The sequence below is a fragment of the Misgurnus anguillicaudatus genome, chromosome 8, assembly GCF_027580225.2.
Source record: "Misgurnus anguillicaudatus chromosome 8, ASM2758022v2, whole genome shotgun sequence".
Classification (NCBI taxonomy): domain Eukaryota; kingdom Metazoa; phylum Chordata; class Actinopteri; order Cypriniformes; family Cobitidae; genus Misgurnus; species Misgurnus anguillicaudatus.
Window position 1 is genome coordinate 43978099 of NC_073344.2, and position 16857 is coordinate 43994955.

General features: G+C 37.6%; 1 long non-coding RNA gene across 1 annotated transcript; it reads left to right on the plus strand.

The window, feature by feature from the left end:
- Positions 1 to 4013: 4013 nt before the first annotated feature.
- Positions 4014 to 12411, plus strand: LOC129451208 (uncharacterized). Its single transcript, XR_012370892.1, has 4 exons — positions 4014 to 7636; positions 9246 to 9388; positions 9480 to 9573; positions 11657 to 12411. It is a non-coding gene; the product is annotated as an uncharacterized lncRNA (long non-coding RNA).
- The last annotated feature ends 4446 nt before the right edge of the window (positions 12412 to 16857 follow it).

Genomic DNA, 16857 nt, shown 5'->3' on the forward strand with positions numbered 1-16857 from the left:
CTTCTCTACGCAGCAGAGGCCGATGGTTGCGGCGTCTTCCCCGGGCTCCTCTACCCAGCGGAAGCCCAGGCTCCGGCTTCTCCTCGGGCTTCTGTTCCTTCATCTGCCTGAGCTCTTTGCTGTATTGTGGCTCATAAAGGTGCAATGAACAGCGGATTAGAGCATCACGCTTGCGAAATCACCCTCTTCTATATCATATTGATTAACTTCCACTGTTATTGTAACATATAGTCTGACTCGCTCCACAACTTCTGTTTAGCTTAGCTTAGCATAAAGATGGCGGCTGATCTTTTTTTTTTCAGTCTGTGTTCGTATATTTTCGTAAGTCCCACCCACTGATCTGTAATTGGTCTGAAGCGTGAGTGGGTCCCACCCATAGCCCCCACCTTGGAAAAATGAGGAATGAGTGTCTGTAGTCTTTCACACTCAATAGAGATACAGCATTTCCTTCTTTTAATGACGCAAAATGATGATTTTTACATCATTGAAAGAAGGAAGTGCCTCACTGAAATCAGTATTTCTCCCCTCTCAGGGGAAACTGAGGGAATGATGCACGACCATTCAAAAACATGACTGGGGTTCTAACGGTACAATGCTTAATGCAAATGGGTTAAGTTTCCCTTTAATGATTACAGAGATAAGACAACACATAAAACTTGCAACCTTTCTCGGTTTGCACATCTGGACAATTCTTCACACATCATAGGTTGTAAATTTGGGTAAATCCAGCAAACGAGTAAATTTTAGCAATTCTGCTGTAACTCTGCTTTAAATCTCCGCATCGGAAACTTAAGGTGTGAGTGAGTTAAGCCTCCTATAACCCTATGTTCAATGTAACTTGTAGAGTGCCATGTAGCGTAAAAGTAGCTCATTGCATTTCACTGATCTTTGTTTTATATTGTAAAATCATTTCAATAGCAGTAAATACATAGTTGTTTCTTTAACATTTAATTAGTTGTTAATGATGGAAGAAACCGTTTCGTATGTATGAGTACAGAATAGGTATCATTTTAGAATGAGTTAAAACTTGTTAAATAGTACATATATAACATTCTAATAGTACAGTACATACAGTACATTAGAAATGATTTATTTTATGTATACAAATGTGTGGGCAATATATTATTATTTCATTGTGTATGCTATATTATTTATGTAATATTATTATATCTGAAATTATTAAATTATATTTATAAATGTTTAAAAGGTGGGTTCAAATGTGCTTTAGGTTGTAACAGAAACAATTTCAGAAAATAGCACAGTTGAGTACACTTAGATTGTCTTAAGTTTGTCTTAACAAGTACTAAATACTACTTTTTAGTATATTAAGCACAATTTACTGCACGGAAATAAAGAGCTTTTGGTACCTTAAGGTTGTGAACTTAAAGTGTATTTTAGTGAACTTTTTCACCTGGGAATACATTTGGTATATTATTTTAACACACAACTAGTATATTTTAAAGTAGATTCGTAAATGTTTAAAGGTGGGTTCAAGTTGTAATTAAAGATATTTTATTAAATACAGACATAGTATGTTAAAATTACATTTTAGTTCAACTTCATGGTGTCTCAAAATAGCACAGTTGAGGACACTAAGATGGTCTTAAGTTCATCTTAAAAAGTACTTAATACTACTTTTTAGTATACTAAGTTCAAAATTAGAGTGCGAAAATAGAGCACTTTTAGTATAATGTGGAAAGTGTACTTAATTAGTGTATTTTAGTGAACTTTTTTCACGTGGGAATACATTTGGAATATTATTTTAACATACCATTAGTATACTTTAACCCTTTCCCCGCCATTGACAAGTTATCTCGAGTTATCTCATCAATTATGAGTTAATATTTAACTGATAAATATGCCTTTCTGGACGAATTTCAAAGAAAAGGTGTAATGCCGCTTTTATCCACTAGATGGCGCCAAACCGAATTCATAAAAAACGGAAGTTAAAAAGATTTAATGATTTATTTTAACTGCCTTCATGTTTGATAGTCATTCTGAGTCTGATCTCTAACATTAATTCCTTTACAAAACGCAATTTTTTTAAGCTTTTTGCTCAAAATGTTCTATTTTTAAAGAGAAATATCCATATTTCAGTGGTTAAATTAAGTGGAAAAAGAAAATATATAATGAAACGTTTTTTCCCCATTTTGTTTGTTTGTTTGTTTATTGTTTGTTTGAAAGCAGAGGGTGTGTTCTTTCATTTGATATATTTGTATGTTTATATATTTATAAAAGGTAATTTTTCCTGCAAGGAATTTTGTGAAACTTTTGTTAAAATCACAAAAATGCGGGTGGGCAACTTTTTTCAAATAGGCTGGCGGTGAATGAGTTAAAGTATATTTAAAAATGCTTAAAGGTGAGTTCAAGTGTACTTCAAGTTATAATGAAATATTTTTTTTTAAATACAGACATAGTATGTTAAAATTACATTTGAGTTCAACTTCATGGTGTCTCAAAATAGCACAGTTTAGTACACTAAGATGGTATTAAGTTCATCTTAAGAAGTACTAAATACTACTTTTTAGTATACTAAGTTCAAAATTAGTGTGCGAAAATAGAGCACTTTTAGTATAATGTGGAAAGTGTACTAAGTGTACTTAAATAAAGTGTATTTTTGTGCACTTTTTTTCACCTAGGAGGGCAGAACTGGGAAGACTTCCTCTCTTAAGTGATATTCAAAAGAGAGCCGTAGTTCTGGTTCCATCTGTCAGACACGCCGCCTGAAAACTAACATCACAGTGCTTTTATATACAGAGCTAAACACCCAGAGATCGACCCAATGCACTATTTAGAAGAAAAACATCAACTAACTTCAACAATTCAATACAGGCATGCCAAAGTCAAAGAAACAAAAAGAAGAACACAAGAAGAGTACATCCATTATTGGCAAAACAAAGTCACACAGATAAAGAAATTAATTTTCTTTCACAAAATTAAATCTGATTATAAATTGGCATCATACCTGATTAATATTAAAGACTTTAGAAAACTCCTAACAAAGTATCGCATGAGCGAACACAAGCTGTCAATAGAGACGGGTCGACACAAGCAGAACTGGATATCAAGAAGAGACTCTTGTTCTCACTGCCCTGATGGACTTGTGGAAGATGAGCTTCATTTCCTCACAGAGTGCAGTAAATATACGAGCATCAGGGACAAATACTTTACTCTCATAACTATTGTACCTGAGTTTCAGTTTATGAGTAATGTAGAAAAACTCTCATACATTTTGGGAGAAAAGGAGGAGTGTGTCCACTTAGCAGCACAGTATGTAGTGTCCTGCCATCAAACAAGGGAAAAGGTTTGAACTCACTTTTCCCTTTATAACTACTGTCTCTGGTTTACCTTTTGTTGTTTACTTGTTTATGCATTATATCTGTTTTTGTTTTCATGTGTGTGTGTGTGTATATATATATATATCGACGGTTCGATTCACTTTCGGTACAATGGAGGAAAAAAGCAAAACAAAAATGAAGAAGGCATTTTTTTTAAGCTAATCTTAAAAACATAGGTGTCCTTATCAGTGTTATTTTGAGATGTCATGAATATGAACTGAAATGCATTTAACATACTATCTCGCATTTCAAAAATATATACCACTTTAAGTAATCTTGTACTCGTCTTTCATACAAATAGGGGTTCAAATGTATTACAAGTGTTACCTAAATACATTTTTAAATAAAATTTTTGGCCTTATTTCATATTAATGTACTAAAGAACAAAAAATAGGCTTGTAGGATGAATTAATAGGCGTGTACGACTTCACGAGGCGCTGCAAGAAACGACAAGTGGATGACGTCAGAGTAACGCGAGAGCGATTTGAAATCAGCCTCCTCCGCAAGATTTCTCGCGGTACTCTGACGCTGATGGCGCTGCGTAAAGTTTAGCACGCTTAAAAAACTGAAAGCAGCTGAACTTGACAGAACTGCCCTGCGTATGCCTGTTGTATATAGCAGGACAATTTATCTCCTACTTCTCAGCGTGAGAAATACAAAGTGTGGAATTTGAACTGACTGAAATGCGTGTGTGTCAAGGTGAATGCGTGAGACTTGAGAGCCCTGATTAGATGTATTTCCACTCACATACCTAACAACTGCTGAACAACGCCGACGCACAGTCCTCGTCTTTTCCACCACTCTCTCGCCTGTACTATTGTAACTGACTGGAAAACTGAAGTTTTGCCAAACTTGCGATCTTAAAGGGGCCGGCGGATCCTCTCCACCATTTGCCATACTCGCTGTCGCTAGCTACTATTTCACTCACTGGACCGTGAACCTGGCAAAAAACTGCAGAGTGCCAGAATGTAGACGGTCTCTGATAGAGCGCATACATAGGCGGAGCTCGGCTGCATCGGCGCCAATCAGAGCTTCAGAGCTAAAGCGGGGCAACAGATTAGCTGTCCATAAAGAACCCGCGGATCTAACAGTAGTTAGGGGTCAAGCCCTGAAGGGGCGTAGACCCCTATTGTATTTGTTAGTTTTCTTATTATAATAATTATTATTCTGCTTCTTCTTCTTCTTCTTCCGCCATTGCGGTCTATGGCAGCCCATAGAACCGTACGTAGGAAAGTTATGAAATTTGGCACACTGATAAAGGACAGTCCAATGTGTCCCCAATGGCAAATTTGGAGTCTCTATGTCTAACCCGCTAGCGCCACCAACAGTCCAAAGTTGCACTTACGTTTTTGCTTATAACTTCTGACCCGTACGTCCTAGAAATTAAATTCTTGTTTCCTCTGATTCCTTGGCTCAAGACGATTCGACTGGACTCTAGGACGTCAGAACATCCTAGAGACATGGGGGTGGTCTCTTTTGACTAATTTCACTTGTTGTAACATGTTGTGACCTATTTTATGCCACTGCAAACATCACTCACATGTCCTTCGGTGCTCTAATGTTCCATGATTGTCAATAACAGAAGGGCGATTGCAGTAGACAAGAACATAGATTATTTTTGTTGATTACTTTTGCGTTTTTTTTCATCTGAAATCATGAGGTTTACCTAGGTTCTTTAGTATTCTTATCCAAACTGAACTTTACACCCTTCTGTGCCCTTTTTGGCTTGACCCCGGTATCGCTGCTTGCAGCTATATTTCCGCATTACATTAATTATTTTGCACGCAAGTTTTTTTTTATTTTCATACCGTGTATTGTCCGTTTAAATTCATGCACCGAACCGTGACCCCCGTACCGATTCGGTTCGAAACGAATACATGTATTGTTCCACCCCTAATATATACACATCTTCCATATATATATTGTACAATTTACAGTCATGCCAATTGTTCTGCCCATTTGCAGTAGTACAATGTCATGGTCTTGCCAGAACTTTATGCTAGATTCAGGTCTGAGTTCATTTGGCAAGACCATGACAGTACTATGTTCTGTGTGGGGACATGTGGAGTCATATTGTGTGTGTGGCTTCCACGTGTTCCCAGTGTCTTGTCGCTGTCATGGTCTTGCCAGACCTTTGTGTTAGATTCAGGTCTGATTTTATAGGGCAAGATCATGGCAGTACTGTGTTGTGTGTGGGGACACGTGTAGTCACATCATATGTTGGTTTCACGTGTTCCCAGTGTCTTGTCACTTTTACCCTACTCCCTTATGTGCTCTCGTCCTGATTATGTAATCATGTGCACCTGTTCCCCATTTGAGTTGTGTCTTTATTATGCCCTCTCGTTCTCTGTCTTGTGCTCGTTCGTTCGTCCAGATTCAGTGTGTTTGGTTCATGTCCTTCGTGTTACCTGAATCTAGTCCTCAGAGTTCTGTTATTTTGTATTCAGTGTTTGTTTCTTGGTTTTGTGTTTACATCATCATTCATCACCTGTTTTACCCCCTCGTGGGTTTTTGTGTTGGTTTGTAAAATAAACTGAAGGTTTATTTAAATGTGTCTGCGTTTGGGTTCTCTCTCCTTATTTCTAACGTGACATGCAGTTTTAGTTTTCTTTGTACATGTGCACTGGCCATGTTGATTTATTAGTTCGGCAGCAGTTCAACGTGCAGCATAATGTAGGTTTAATCCGACGCTCAAACAGTCTTTGCCTTGGATAAAGATATGCCTGTAAGTTGATTTACTATTTTAAGTGATGTTTAAAAGTGTTATGGGGTAATATAATCTTTCCTCTTGAAAAATAAGTTTGTGATCGATATGAAAATGTAAGGAAGTTTTCTATCACATGTACGCACTTGCAGATTGTAATGCACGCGTTTAAATATGTATTTCAAAATTGTAATTTCATTTCTGTTTATTGTATTTCAGTTTTACAAATAAGAAAAAGGATCATAGAAGTAAACATTCTGGAAAGGATAAACTGCTTCATGTGTGTTTGTTTGTTAGCTAGCTGTCTAGTTTCTTTAAAGTGAAGCAGTTGCAAGGACAGAATAGTAAAAAGGCAGCAACGCATCGGGAAAGATTAAAAAGAGGTTTATTTAACATCATATGCTGCACAATTCTGAGATTAAAAAGTGAAAGAAAGCACTTTGCATGAAAGCAAGATGGATCCAGATAAGGATGCTAAAAAAGGCCCAGCAAGCTTCTGAGAGGCGATCTCAAGTTTCTGGCTCCAGATACACTGAAAAAAGTGCACAACGCATGTCATTACTCTAAAGAAGTTTTTATATTTGATCTAACTCAAAAAAATAAATTTTCTGTCCAGCCATCAGTTTAATGTAAAAAATGTGTTTGATTTAAATTAAAAGTAAGTCTTATTGGTGTAAAGTAAATACATTTCTGTAAATTAAATTAAAAATATTAGTTTCCATTGTCACGTGACTTCTAATGTCATCCATGGGCATGCGTAAGGACGTTCAGTTCAGGTTGAGCTTTCCGCCATCTTGTTATACACTACACCGATGGATGATCTCCGCGTGGTACAACGGGATTCAAGAAAATTGGTAAGTAATTTTAAACATATGTTTTGGCGTATTATTAACATTATACACGTGTGATTGTACTGTTGTTTTACATACGGTTAGTATTACTTAGTGGTGTATTGGATCGCAGTTGATTGAGCATGACATTTATCATTTGCACGTGTTTTAAAGGCTTGCAAATGTTAACACCAAAGTGATTTTAACCAATTTCATGGCAAAAAGCCGCTAAATTGAGCAGTTTCTATATGCATGCAGTTGAATGTGTCCCTATGCCCTTCAAAGATCAGAACTCTTGATGTGTAAACTTTAGCGACAGTTTTGCTACTTTGTCTCATACTGTAGTCGATTAAAATACATTTGGCCAATAGAGCAATGCGACTGTTTATGCTGCATCTCCTTCCGGAAGCGCTGTTTGAAATTCGTGCTCCGTCTCTGTGTAATTATGCACTCAAAACTGCACACATGGAGAGACGAGCAAACATAAAATCTTTCGGTTCTTGACAGGTCCATGCAAACAAAATGATCTCCACAGTATTCTTTTTTATATAAAAACTTTTGTTTATGTCACAAGATGTAGTGAACATGTAAATGTCTAGCAATGATCTATTATTTGTTCAGGCCAATCATATCCCATCCCTGGAGAGACATCAGCAAACATTATGACAAAGACGTTTGCCTTACGCAGACAAGGGCTTGTGGAAAACCAACCTACTGTTCAAGAACTGCTAGAAATATTGCCAGCTCTGTTTCTACAAGAGGAGGTAAAGGCATTTATTTTATTATAAAATGTTAAAATGTGACTAATACTGAATTTACCATAGTTTTTACCATGGGATGTAGTGCTTTTGAAAATGTCTTAGATCAGGGGTCTCCAACCTTTTTTCACTGGAGAGCTACTTTCTAAAAAATAAAAGTGGTCGAGAGCTACTTGTGTCACGTATATTAGTGAGTTAATAGACACCTGTCTATTAACTCACTGTGATTTGAACTCTTTCCCCGCCCGCCTTTTTAGACAACAACAAAAAACTTTCATGTTGTCTTTATTTATACTTTTTTATCACCTCTTAGATATGGGTAGGATTCTTCAAAAAAAAAAACACGTTTTGAATAAAAAAAAATTTATTAAAGATCAGATTTTGAAAGATGATCCAAACATACACAGAATATTTACTGCTTTTGGATTCATAATAATAGGGATGTGCATGTATGTCATTTTTTCATTTCGATTAATCCATAGGTCTGAAAAACGAGTACTGGATTAACTGAGGGCGGGGCAGTGAAAAGGGCGTCATTTTGAAAATGAAAATATTTTTATTAAAAACACTCAAATAAAACTTAATTTTGAAGAAACTATGACAGAAAAATGAACCCATCCTAGATTATTAATGAAATAAATGTTTTTTTAACAGAAACCTCTAACAGGAATAGATGGGTGATGAAGTGAAACTAAGGGTTATAAAAAAAACAGACTGATGCGCTTTACATAATATTAAGCCTTAATACAACATAAATGTATTATACAAAGTGCATCTGCACAAAATGCAAAACTTCAACTAAGTTATGTACTGGAGAGAACATTTAACTCCTGTTGTGGATGCGCATCATCATGCAGTCAAAGCACAAGCTTCATAATAATAAACAGCCTTAAGTCTTTTGCTATCAATTTTAGCGATTAACCATAGCTGTGTCATGTCGTACTCTCACCTGTTTTCAGTCAAGATGTAATGCTCGTATGGCTCTCTTGGTATCTCTTGACATTTGATGTTTAAATATGAGATGATAACCCATTGAACTTGTAATGACGACTGTATTTTCGTTTTATCAAAAGTGAATCCGAAAATCACGGCATCCTTTTTAACTATAGTGCCTCGACTCGAGGTGTGTCAGGCTTAACAGCGTTGCGCGGATCGTCCGGTTCCCGTGGCGCTGGCTTCACAGCATTGGGCGGATCGGCCGGTTGCCGCGCGCGGGCTTCAAAGCGTTGCGCGAATCGGCCGGCTGCAGCGGCGCCGGTGCGCGGACTTATCTATTTGTTAAATTACTGATGTCATATGATACGCCGGTCTATACCGCTCAACGCGACATCAAACACGCACCCAGTCTTTACTACCACAGGCGCTTTTAACACTAACCAGACATCCAAATGCGTCATAAGAACCACAGAAAATAAATAAATAAATACACCCACGAGCGAGCTACCTGCAATTAAGAGACGAGCTACCAGTAGCTCGCGAGCGACGTATTGGAGACCCCTGTCTTAGATGCTCTAATTATATATTCATTCAATGTTTTGTGTGTATATCTATTTTTACAACTAGTTCTAGAAATATTTTTTTTCAGAAGTGTATTTTCCGGTTCTCTTACTTTCAGATTAATGCCGAATTGCGCATCACAATCTTAACTTGAAAATCAAGATTTATGGCCTCTTTGGACAGACAGAGCTCTCATGTTATTAGGAGCAAAGGTGGAGTCCTCCATGAAAAACTAAGGACACTATTTAAGTTATGGATCAGGTATTGGTTGCATGCGAACAAAATTGCTTGTGGCAATTAATTTAGTAGTATTTTGGTCTAAAATAAACAATACATCTTGAACATTTTGTAGAGTCTGGACATAGACATCAGAAGAGAAAGCCTGCTGAAGTGCCTGATTCATGTACTTTGGTGAAGATGCAAGCTGTATGATCAAAGAATACCAGGTAATGTAGAAAATGGTAACTACTCAAATTTTCTCCAACCATGTTTTCCTTTAAATGATAGTTCACCTTAAGATAAAAAATCTGTCATCATTTACTCATCCTCATGTTGTTCTAAACCTGTATGAATTTCTTTTTTCTGATGAACACAAAAGAAGATATTTTGAGAAATGATGGTAAACACACAGCAGATAGTGTCCATTATCTTCCATAGTAGGAATAAAAAAAATGATGGAATTTACTGGGTACCGTCAACTGTGTGCTTACCATCATTTATCACAATACTTCCAAAATATTTTTCCTACTATAGAAGTCAATGAACACTATATGCTGTGTGTTTACCATCATTTCTCAAAATATCTTCTTTTGTGTTCATCAGAAAAAAGAAATTTGTACAGGTTTAGAACAACATGAGGATGAGTAAATGATGACAGAATTTTCATTTTAAGGTATACTATCCCTTTAAAGGAAAACACCACAGTTTTTCAATATTTTATTATGTTCTTACCTCAACTTAGACAAATTAATCCATCCTTATCTTTTTTCAATGCGTACACTTAATCTTTGTACAGTGTGTCGTAAATGTGTTAGCATTTAGCCTAGCCCCATTCATACCTTAGGATCCAAACAGGGATACATTTAGAAGCCACCAAACACTTCCATGTTTTCCCTTTTTAAAGACTGTTACATGAGTAGTTACACGAGTAAGTTATGGTGGTACAAAATAAAACGTGGTGATTTTCTAAGCGGATAAAAAGTGAGAACTATATTTTAAGGTGGAAGAGCACTTAATTTGCAGCACTTGGACCTCAGTCGCAGTAACATCATCAGAACTCTCCCTCAAATTAAAAAAAAAGGGGACTAGTCAGGAGTGATGGTGTTACTGCGTGCTGTTTGGATCCTAAGGAATGAATGGTGCTAAGCTAAAAGCTAACATATGCATGCTACAGCAATTAAAGTATTAGCCCACTTCTGAATTAAACATTCCTCATAATTTACTCACGTCCATGTCATCTAAGATGTTCATGACTTTCTTTCTTCAGTAAATAAAAGAAATTAAGGTTTTTGATAAAAACATTCCAGATTATTCTCCATAGTGGACTTCAATTACACCCAAATGGCTGAAGTATTCTTCAGAGAATTTATGCTGTATGTCCTACGCCTTCCCTATTCTACTTACGGAACAAACGCAGCACCAGTTCTGTTTTTTCTGTAAGTAGAATAGGGAAGGCATAGGACATACAGTGTAAGCTCTTTGAGGAATACAGAAAGCGGAAGCAAGGCAATTATTGTGTCTATAAAGCAAATACAGTTGTATTTTTTTTTAAGGGCCGATCATTTCTTTGATAAGACACTTATTCCTCGTCTGGTATAGTTTAAAGCCCTTTGAAGCTGCACTGAAACGGTCATTTTTACCTTCAGCCATTTGGGCATCATTGAAGTCCACTATAGCCTACCGTATGGAGAATAATCCTGGAATGTTTTCATCAAAAACCTTCATTTATTTTTGACTGAAGAAAGTCATGAACAGCTTAGATGACATCGAGGTGAGTAAATTATGTGGAATTTTTCATTCAGAAGTGGACTAATATTTTAAGTTGCTCGCACTGAGACATGAGAGGTATGTATTAACATGTCTACCTTGAGGGAAAAACATAGTGAATTATGGAAAAGCTGTAGCGTTTTCTTATAACAGAGGTCTTCTCAAGCCTTGATGTTGAATAAAACATGGGAAAATTTTTATTTGGTAGTGTAATATCGCTTAAAAGTAGTTCAAGCAATTGTGTTATTTACACATATTCTTTTGTTTTCTGTGGAAGAAAGTCACAGGCTGATATTTTGAAGAATGTTGTTAAGAGCCCCCCATTTACCTGCCTTGGTTTTGTGTCCATGCGATAAAAAAGAAACTTTTGTCACACTGAATACAAATTAAGATATTTTAATGAAAGTTAGCAACAGACGTTTTGGCTCTACAATGACCTCCATAGCAGGAAAGCAAACAAAATTGTGTAATACATTTTCAGATGATGGGGTGTTTTCTTCTTCCCCATTCCCTCAATTAGTCTCTGTTCTTGTATGTTTTTAGGCTGACCAGAGGGAAGAAGCAGAGAGAGAATTCAAAAAGACCAACATGGAATTTTTTTGTGATCCGTGAAGGTGATGCTCTTAATCATGCACTAAACATTTCCATTTTCATTGACGGTGTGGAGTAATAAATGAGTTGCCCTATGTTGCATGTGCATGTTTTGACTCATTTGAACTGAACTTAAAATATCCTGATGGACTCAAATATACCTTTTTAAGGCCTTTCAAAAAAATGTTCATGGACATAGACAGTAAGCAGATGAGCCGAAGGGTGCAGAACCCCTATTCAAAACTGCAGGAGTACATTTTTTTCCTTTGACTCAGCTACTGAAGGTACATTTTTTGAGCCTTTTATACAACATTAACTGTAATACTGTTTACTAAACCTGATTTGTTTTATCTTGGTTAAGTTCTATGGTTTATCTATCAACCATAACTGATTCTTATGATGAATTTACATTGTATCCAGTGTGTCTACAAATACTAAAAACTGTTATACAGTATGTGTTTTTATAACAATACTATACACATTGTTGAAATGTTTTATGACAAATTGTCAAGATTATAATGTGTTTACATTGTTAGACAGTGTGTATTTGTACAAAAATGTGTATTATGACAAAATAAATTGTCAAATGTTTGATGCTTGAAGTCATTCATCTTAGACAGATGGTAAAATTACACATTCTGAAAGTAAATACATTTCTTTATATTAAATTAATATTTTAAATTGTATTTGGTTGGATATTTGGTTAGATGTAAAGTAAAATAATTAAGTTAATGCATTAAAACAAAGTATAATTTGACATTTCATTAAACTTAAAAAATGTATTTGATTCAAAGATACTTTTTGCTTTGGCTAAGTAATGGATAGTTCATTCTTTTATTTTAAATGAAAAATTTTAGGTTGATAAAAAGTAAAGTAATTAGTTGTAACAAGTTGACGCAAAATTTTTACTTTGATCCAATGAAACACTTTTTTCAGTGTATTCTAAATGCTCGAGTAGATCATCTGCCAGTTCATCAGCTATTCGTGCCAAGAGCAAAAGCCGAAGCGGCACGCGCAGAAGTGTCTTATGCTGAAAAAGAGGCAAAAATGATGAAAGAGAAAGCAGAATTGGAAGCGGAATCAGTGAGACGCAAAGTAGAACTAGAAGCTAATTTGCATGTGCTACAAAAACAAAGGGCAGCGGTTGCAGCCTCGGCCGAAGCAGCAGTTTATGAAGCTGCAGTCAAATCGGAGGATCCACTTCAGGACTTCTCAGAATTAGCAATTCAAGACTGAGCACAAAGAACCAGTGAGTATGTGGAGAATCATTCACTGACTGAAGATAAGTTGGAACAGGTTCACATGTAATCTACGTCTTATGCATCACAACAGTTTCTAGATTCTACGTGTCCACAGTTCACTCCAAAAGCTCCTAGGTTTGTTCCTCTTCCAGAAAGTAACATAGTCGATGTCTCAACACCAAAAGTAAGCATAAGAGACAGAGAAGGCTTCATTGCTCCACAGCATCCCACATGCTATACAACGTCTCACGAATCCTCTTGCAAAGACTATACAATGAGACCTATAGAGACAACTGACCTAACGAAACATCTGATACGACGAGAGTTAGTAAGTACTGGGTTACTGACATTTGATGATTGCCCAGAAAATTATTGGGCATGGAAGACATCATTTCGGAGTGTGATAAGAGAACTCAATTTAACTGCAAGTGAGAAGTTAGACCTGCTCGTAAAGTGGCTCGGGCCAGAATCATCACAACAAGTCAAAAGAATCAGGTCAGTACATGTCCATAATGCAACACTAGGTGTTCAGATGGCGTGGCAGAGAATTGAAGAATGCTATGGTAGCACTGAGGTTATTGAGGAAGTCTTGTTAAAAAAACTGGAGAATTTTTCTAAAATCTCTATTAAAGACAATGTAAAGTTGCGAGAGCTAGGAGACTTTTTGTTAGTAATGGCTGCAGCAAAGTCAGTAGGCCACTTACCAGGGCTGACTTATCTAGACACTGCTCGTGGAGTCAAACCAATCATCGAAAAGCTGCCATACAGTTTGCAAGAAACGTGGATTGCTCAAGGCTCCAAGTACAAGGAAGATTATCATGTTTCCTTTCCACCATTCAGTTTTTTCACCAGATTCATTGTTAATCAAGCAAAAATCAAGAATGATCCAAGTTTTTCATTCTCAACAAGCAGTAACCAAACTTATGCAAAAACAGAGTCGTCTGCAGCAAAGTACAGAGACTGATCATCTGTGTCAGTCAGAAAGACAGACGTGTCAACGGTGCATACACCCTTTCAAAAGAAAAACCCTGAGAAGAAATCAATTGAACCGGACAGTCAATGTCCTATCCACAATAAACCTCATCCATTGGCAAAGTGTCGTAAGTTTAGAAATAGACACATAGATGATCGCAAAAAGTACCTGAAAGAAAACAACATTTGTTTTAGATGTTGTTTGTCTACTCAGCATGTAGCCAAAGACTGTAAAGTCAACATTAAGTGCAAAGAATGCAACAGTGAGAAGCACATAACAGCACTGCATCCAGGTCCAGCTCCTTGGGTTACAGAACGCCCTGTGGGAGAGAGCCAGCATGGCGGGGAGAAAGAAGAGGCTACTTCAACAGACATTGTATCCAAGTGTACAGAAATCTGTGGTAACATGACAAAGCCCAGATCGTGTTCTAAAATCTGCTTGGTGACAGTATATCCTTGTAACAGACCTAAAGATGTTGTGAGGATGTATGCAGTACTGGATGATCAAAGTAATCGATCATTAGCCAAATCAGAGTTTTTTGATGTTTTCGGCATCACAGGAGAATCATTCTCATATACCCTAAAAACATGCTCAGGATCTATGGAGAAAAGAGGGTGCAAAGCATCTGGCTTCACAATTCAATCCATCGATGGGAAAACTCAGGTAGAACTTCCCTCACTCAAGGAAGTTACGACGTCACGCTGAACAGATCGTGCATCAGAGTGCATCGGAGCTCCGTCGAGTTCATCATCTAAAGTCCTTTTTTTACCATCTTATTCCTATTTATATAATATAACTTATTAGTTTTACATAGAAATACTTTACCGTGACGATTATTGAGCAATACTACCACGTGAAACTATTTATCACTAATAAACACCCAGTGTTAGCATATAGCCCGCTAGCATCAACAAACGGTGGAGGCTGAAGCTAGCATTTTCCGATCTAATGGCGGATTCATCTGATATATGCTTTTCTGACCTGTCCTCACCTGAGCGGGAAGCTGTGGAGGAGTTGATACCCGGTTTTAGCAGATCCAACGCGAGGTACAGCGCCCACTTCACCCTGTCTTCAGACGTCCACAAGCGACCGAGGCGTGTAACAAACAAGCATTCCACGCGATGCAGCTTCACGGACCGTGAACCACTGAACGGAGACGCCATCGCCCAACATGAAAGTGATCGGGAAGCTGTGGAGGAGCCGCTGCCCGGCCTTCGCAGATTCAGCATGCCCCACATCACCCTGGCCCCAGACGTTTGCAGGCGACCGAGGCATGTCACAACTGAACACCCCACGCGATGCAGCTCCGCGGACCGCGTTCGGGTAAACGAAGACGCCATCGCCCAGCATGAAAGCGGTAAGACTCCGCTTGTTATTGTAACATGTACTACTTGCCACATGTATATTTTAGCTTCTTCTGTTAGCATAGAGGGGTTTATATGCACTAAGTGTATTGAAGTATTAAGGTTAACTGAGAAGGTTGCTGATCTAGAATCGCGCATTCGAATGCTAGTTGAGGATAGCAAAACCACTAATCTTACTGTTGCAAATAATCTATCGAGCGAAAAGACTAATGGCTCGGTTCCGACATCAGATGCTAATGTAAATATTACAAATACTGTATCGAGCGCGCATAGTGTTTATCAAAATACACATGGCTCGGTTCCGACATCAGAGTCAAGTCGGCGGTCTAACTGGGTGACTGTCAGGCGGCATAGTCATATACGGCGTCCTTCTAAGACCCATAATGTTACGGTAATTTCTAACAGATTCGATCCCCTAAGGAGTACACCAGCTGAAACACCTTTTAAAAGTGCCCTGGTCATTGGAGATTCTATACTCAGGAACACTAACATTGAGGCACCAAACACCATAGTCGACTGTATACCGGGAGCTAGAACGTCTGACATTAGATCCAAACTTAAAGTGCTGGCTAATGCTAAGCGGAAGTTTTCTAAGATTGTTATTCACGCCGGCACGAATGACACCAGACTCCGACAGTTGGAAATCACCAAAGATACTATTAAGGAGATGTGTGAAATTGCAAAAACAATGTCAGACAATGTAATATGCTCTGGTCCCCTCCCCGCCTACCGGGGAGATGAAACACATAGTAGATTAGTCTCTAAATGGCTGGATGTCAAAGTGGTGCCCTCAGCATAATGTAGGGTTTATAGACAATTGGAAGCATTTCTGGGGAAGACCATTCCTCCTAACCCGAGATGGCCTTCATCCGTCATCGGAAGGAAGTGCTATACTCACTAGAAATCTGATCAATAGTCTTAATTCTGATATAGTCTGACTATCCAGGGCCCAGGTCAGGAAACAGACGGATCGGCTTAACCGTCCGTCTGTTAGCTGCCGTGATATGTCAAGATCACTTATATCACAGCACTTCGAGTCAATCTTACCGAAATATCAGCACATTTCAACTGTATCTGTTCCCCGAACAGATAAATACAGAGCACCGCTTGCTACATCTGGTACAAATCTGATTAATATAAAATTAGAAAACAATACATTAACAGATGAACCTCGAATGTTAAAATTCGGCCTTCTTAACATTAGATCGCTTACCAATAAAGAACCTATTGTCAATGAAATAATTACAGACCAAAACTTAGATGCACTCTGTTTAACAGAAACCTGGCTTAAAGCAGACGACTACATTAGTTTAAATGAATCCACCCCACAAGACTATTATTATAAACACGAACCTCGATTAAAGGGGAGAGGGGGTGGTGTAGCTACAATATACAACACAATTTTTAAAGTAAACCAAAAATCTGAGCTAAAATTTAAATCATTTGAACTAATGTTGTTAAATATGGAAATAAGTAACTGATCGTAACCACAAACAGCTTTCTTTTGCCTTAGCGACAATCTATAGACCTCCGGGCCACCATGCAGATTTCCTTAAAGAAATAGCAGATTTCCTG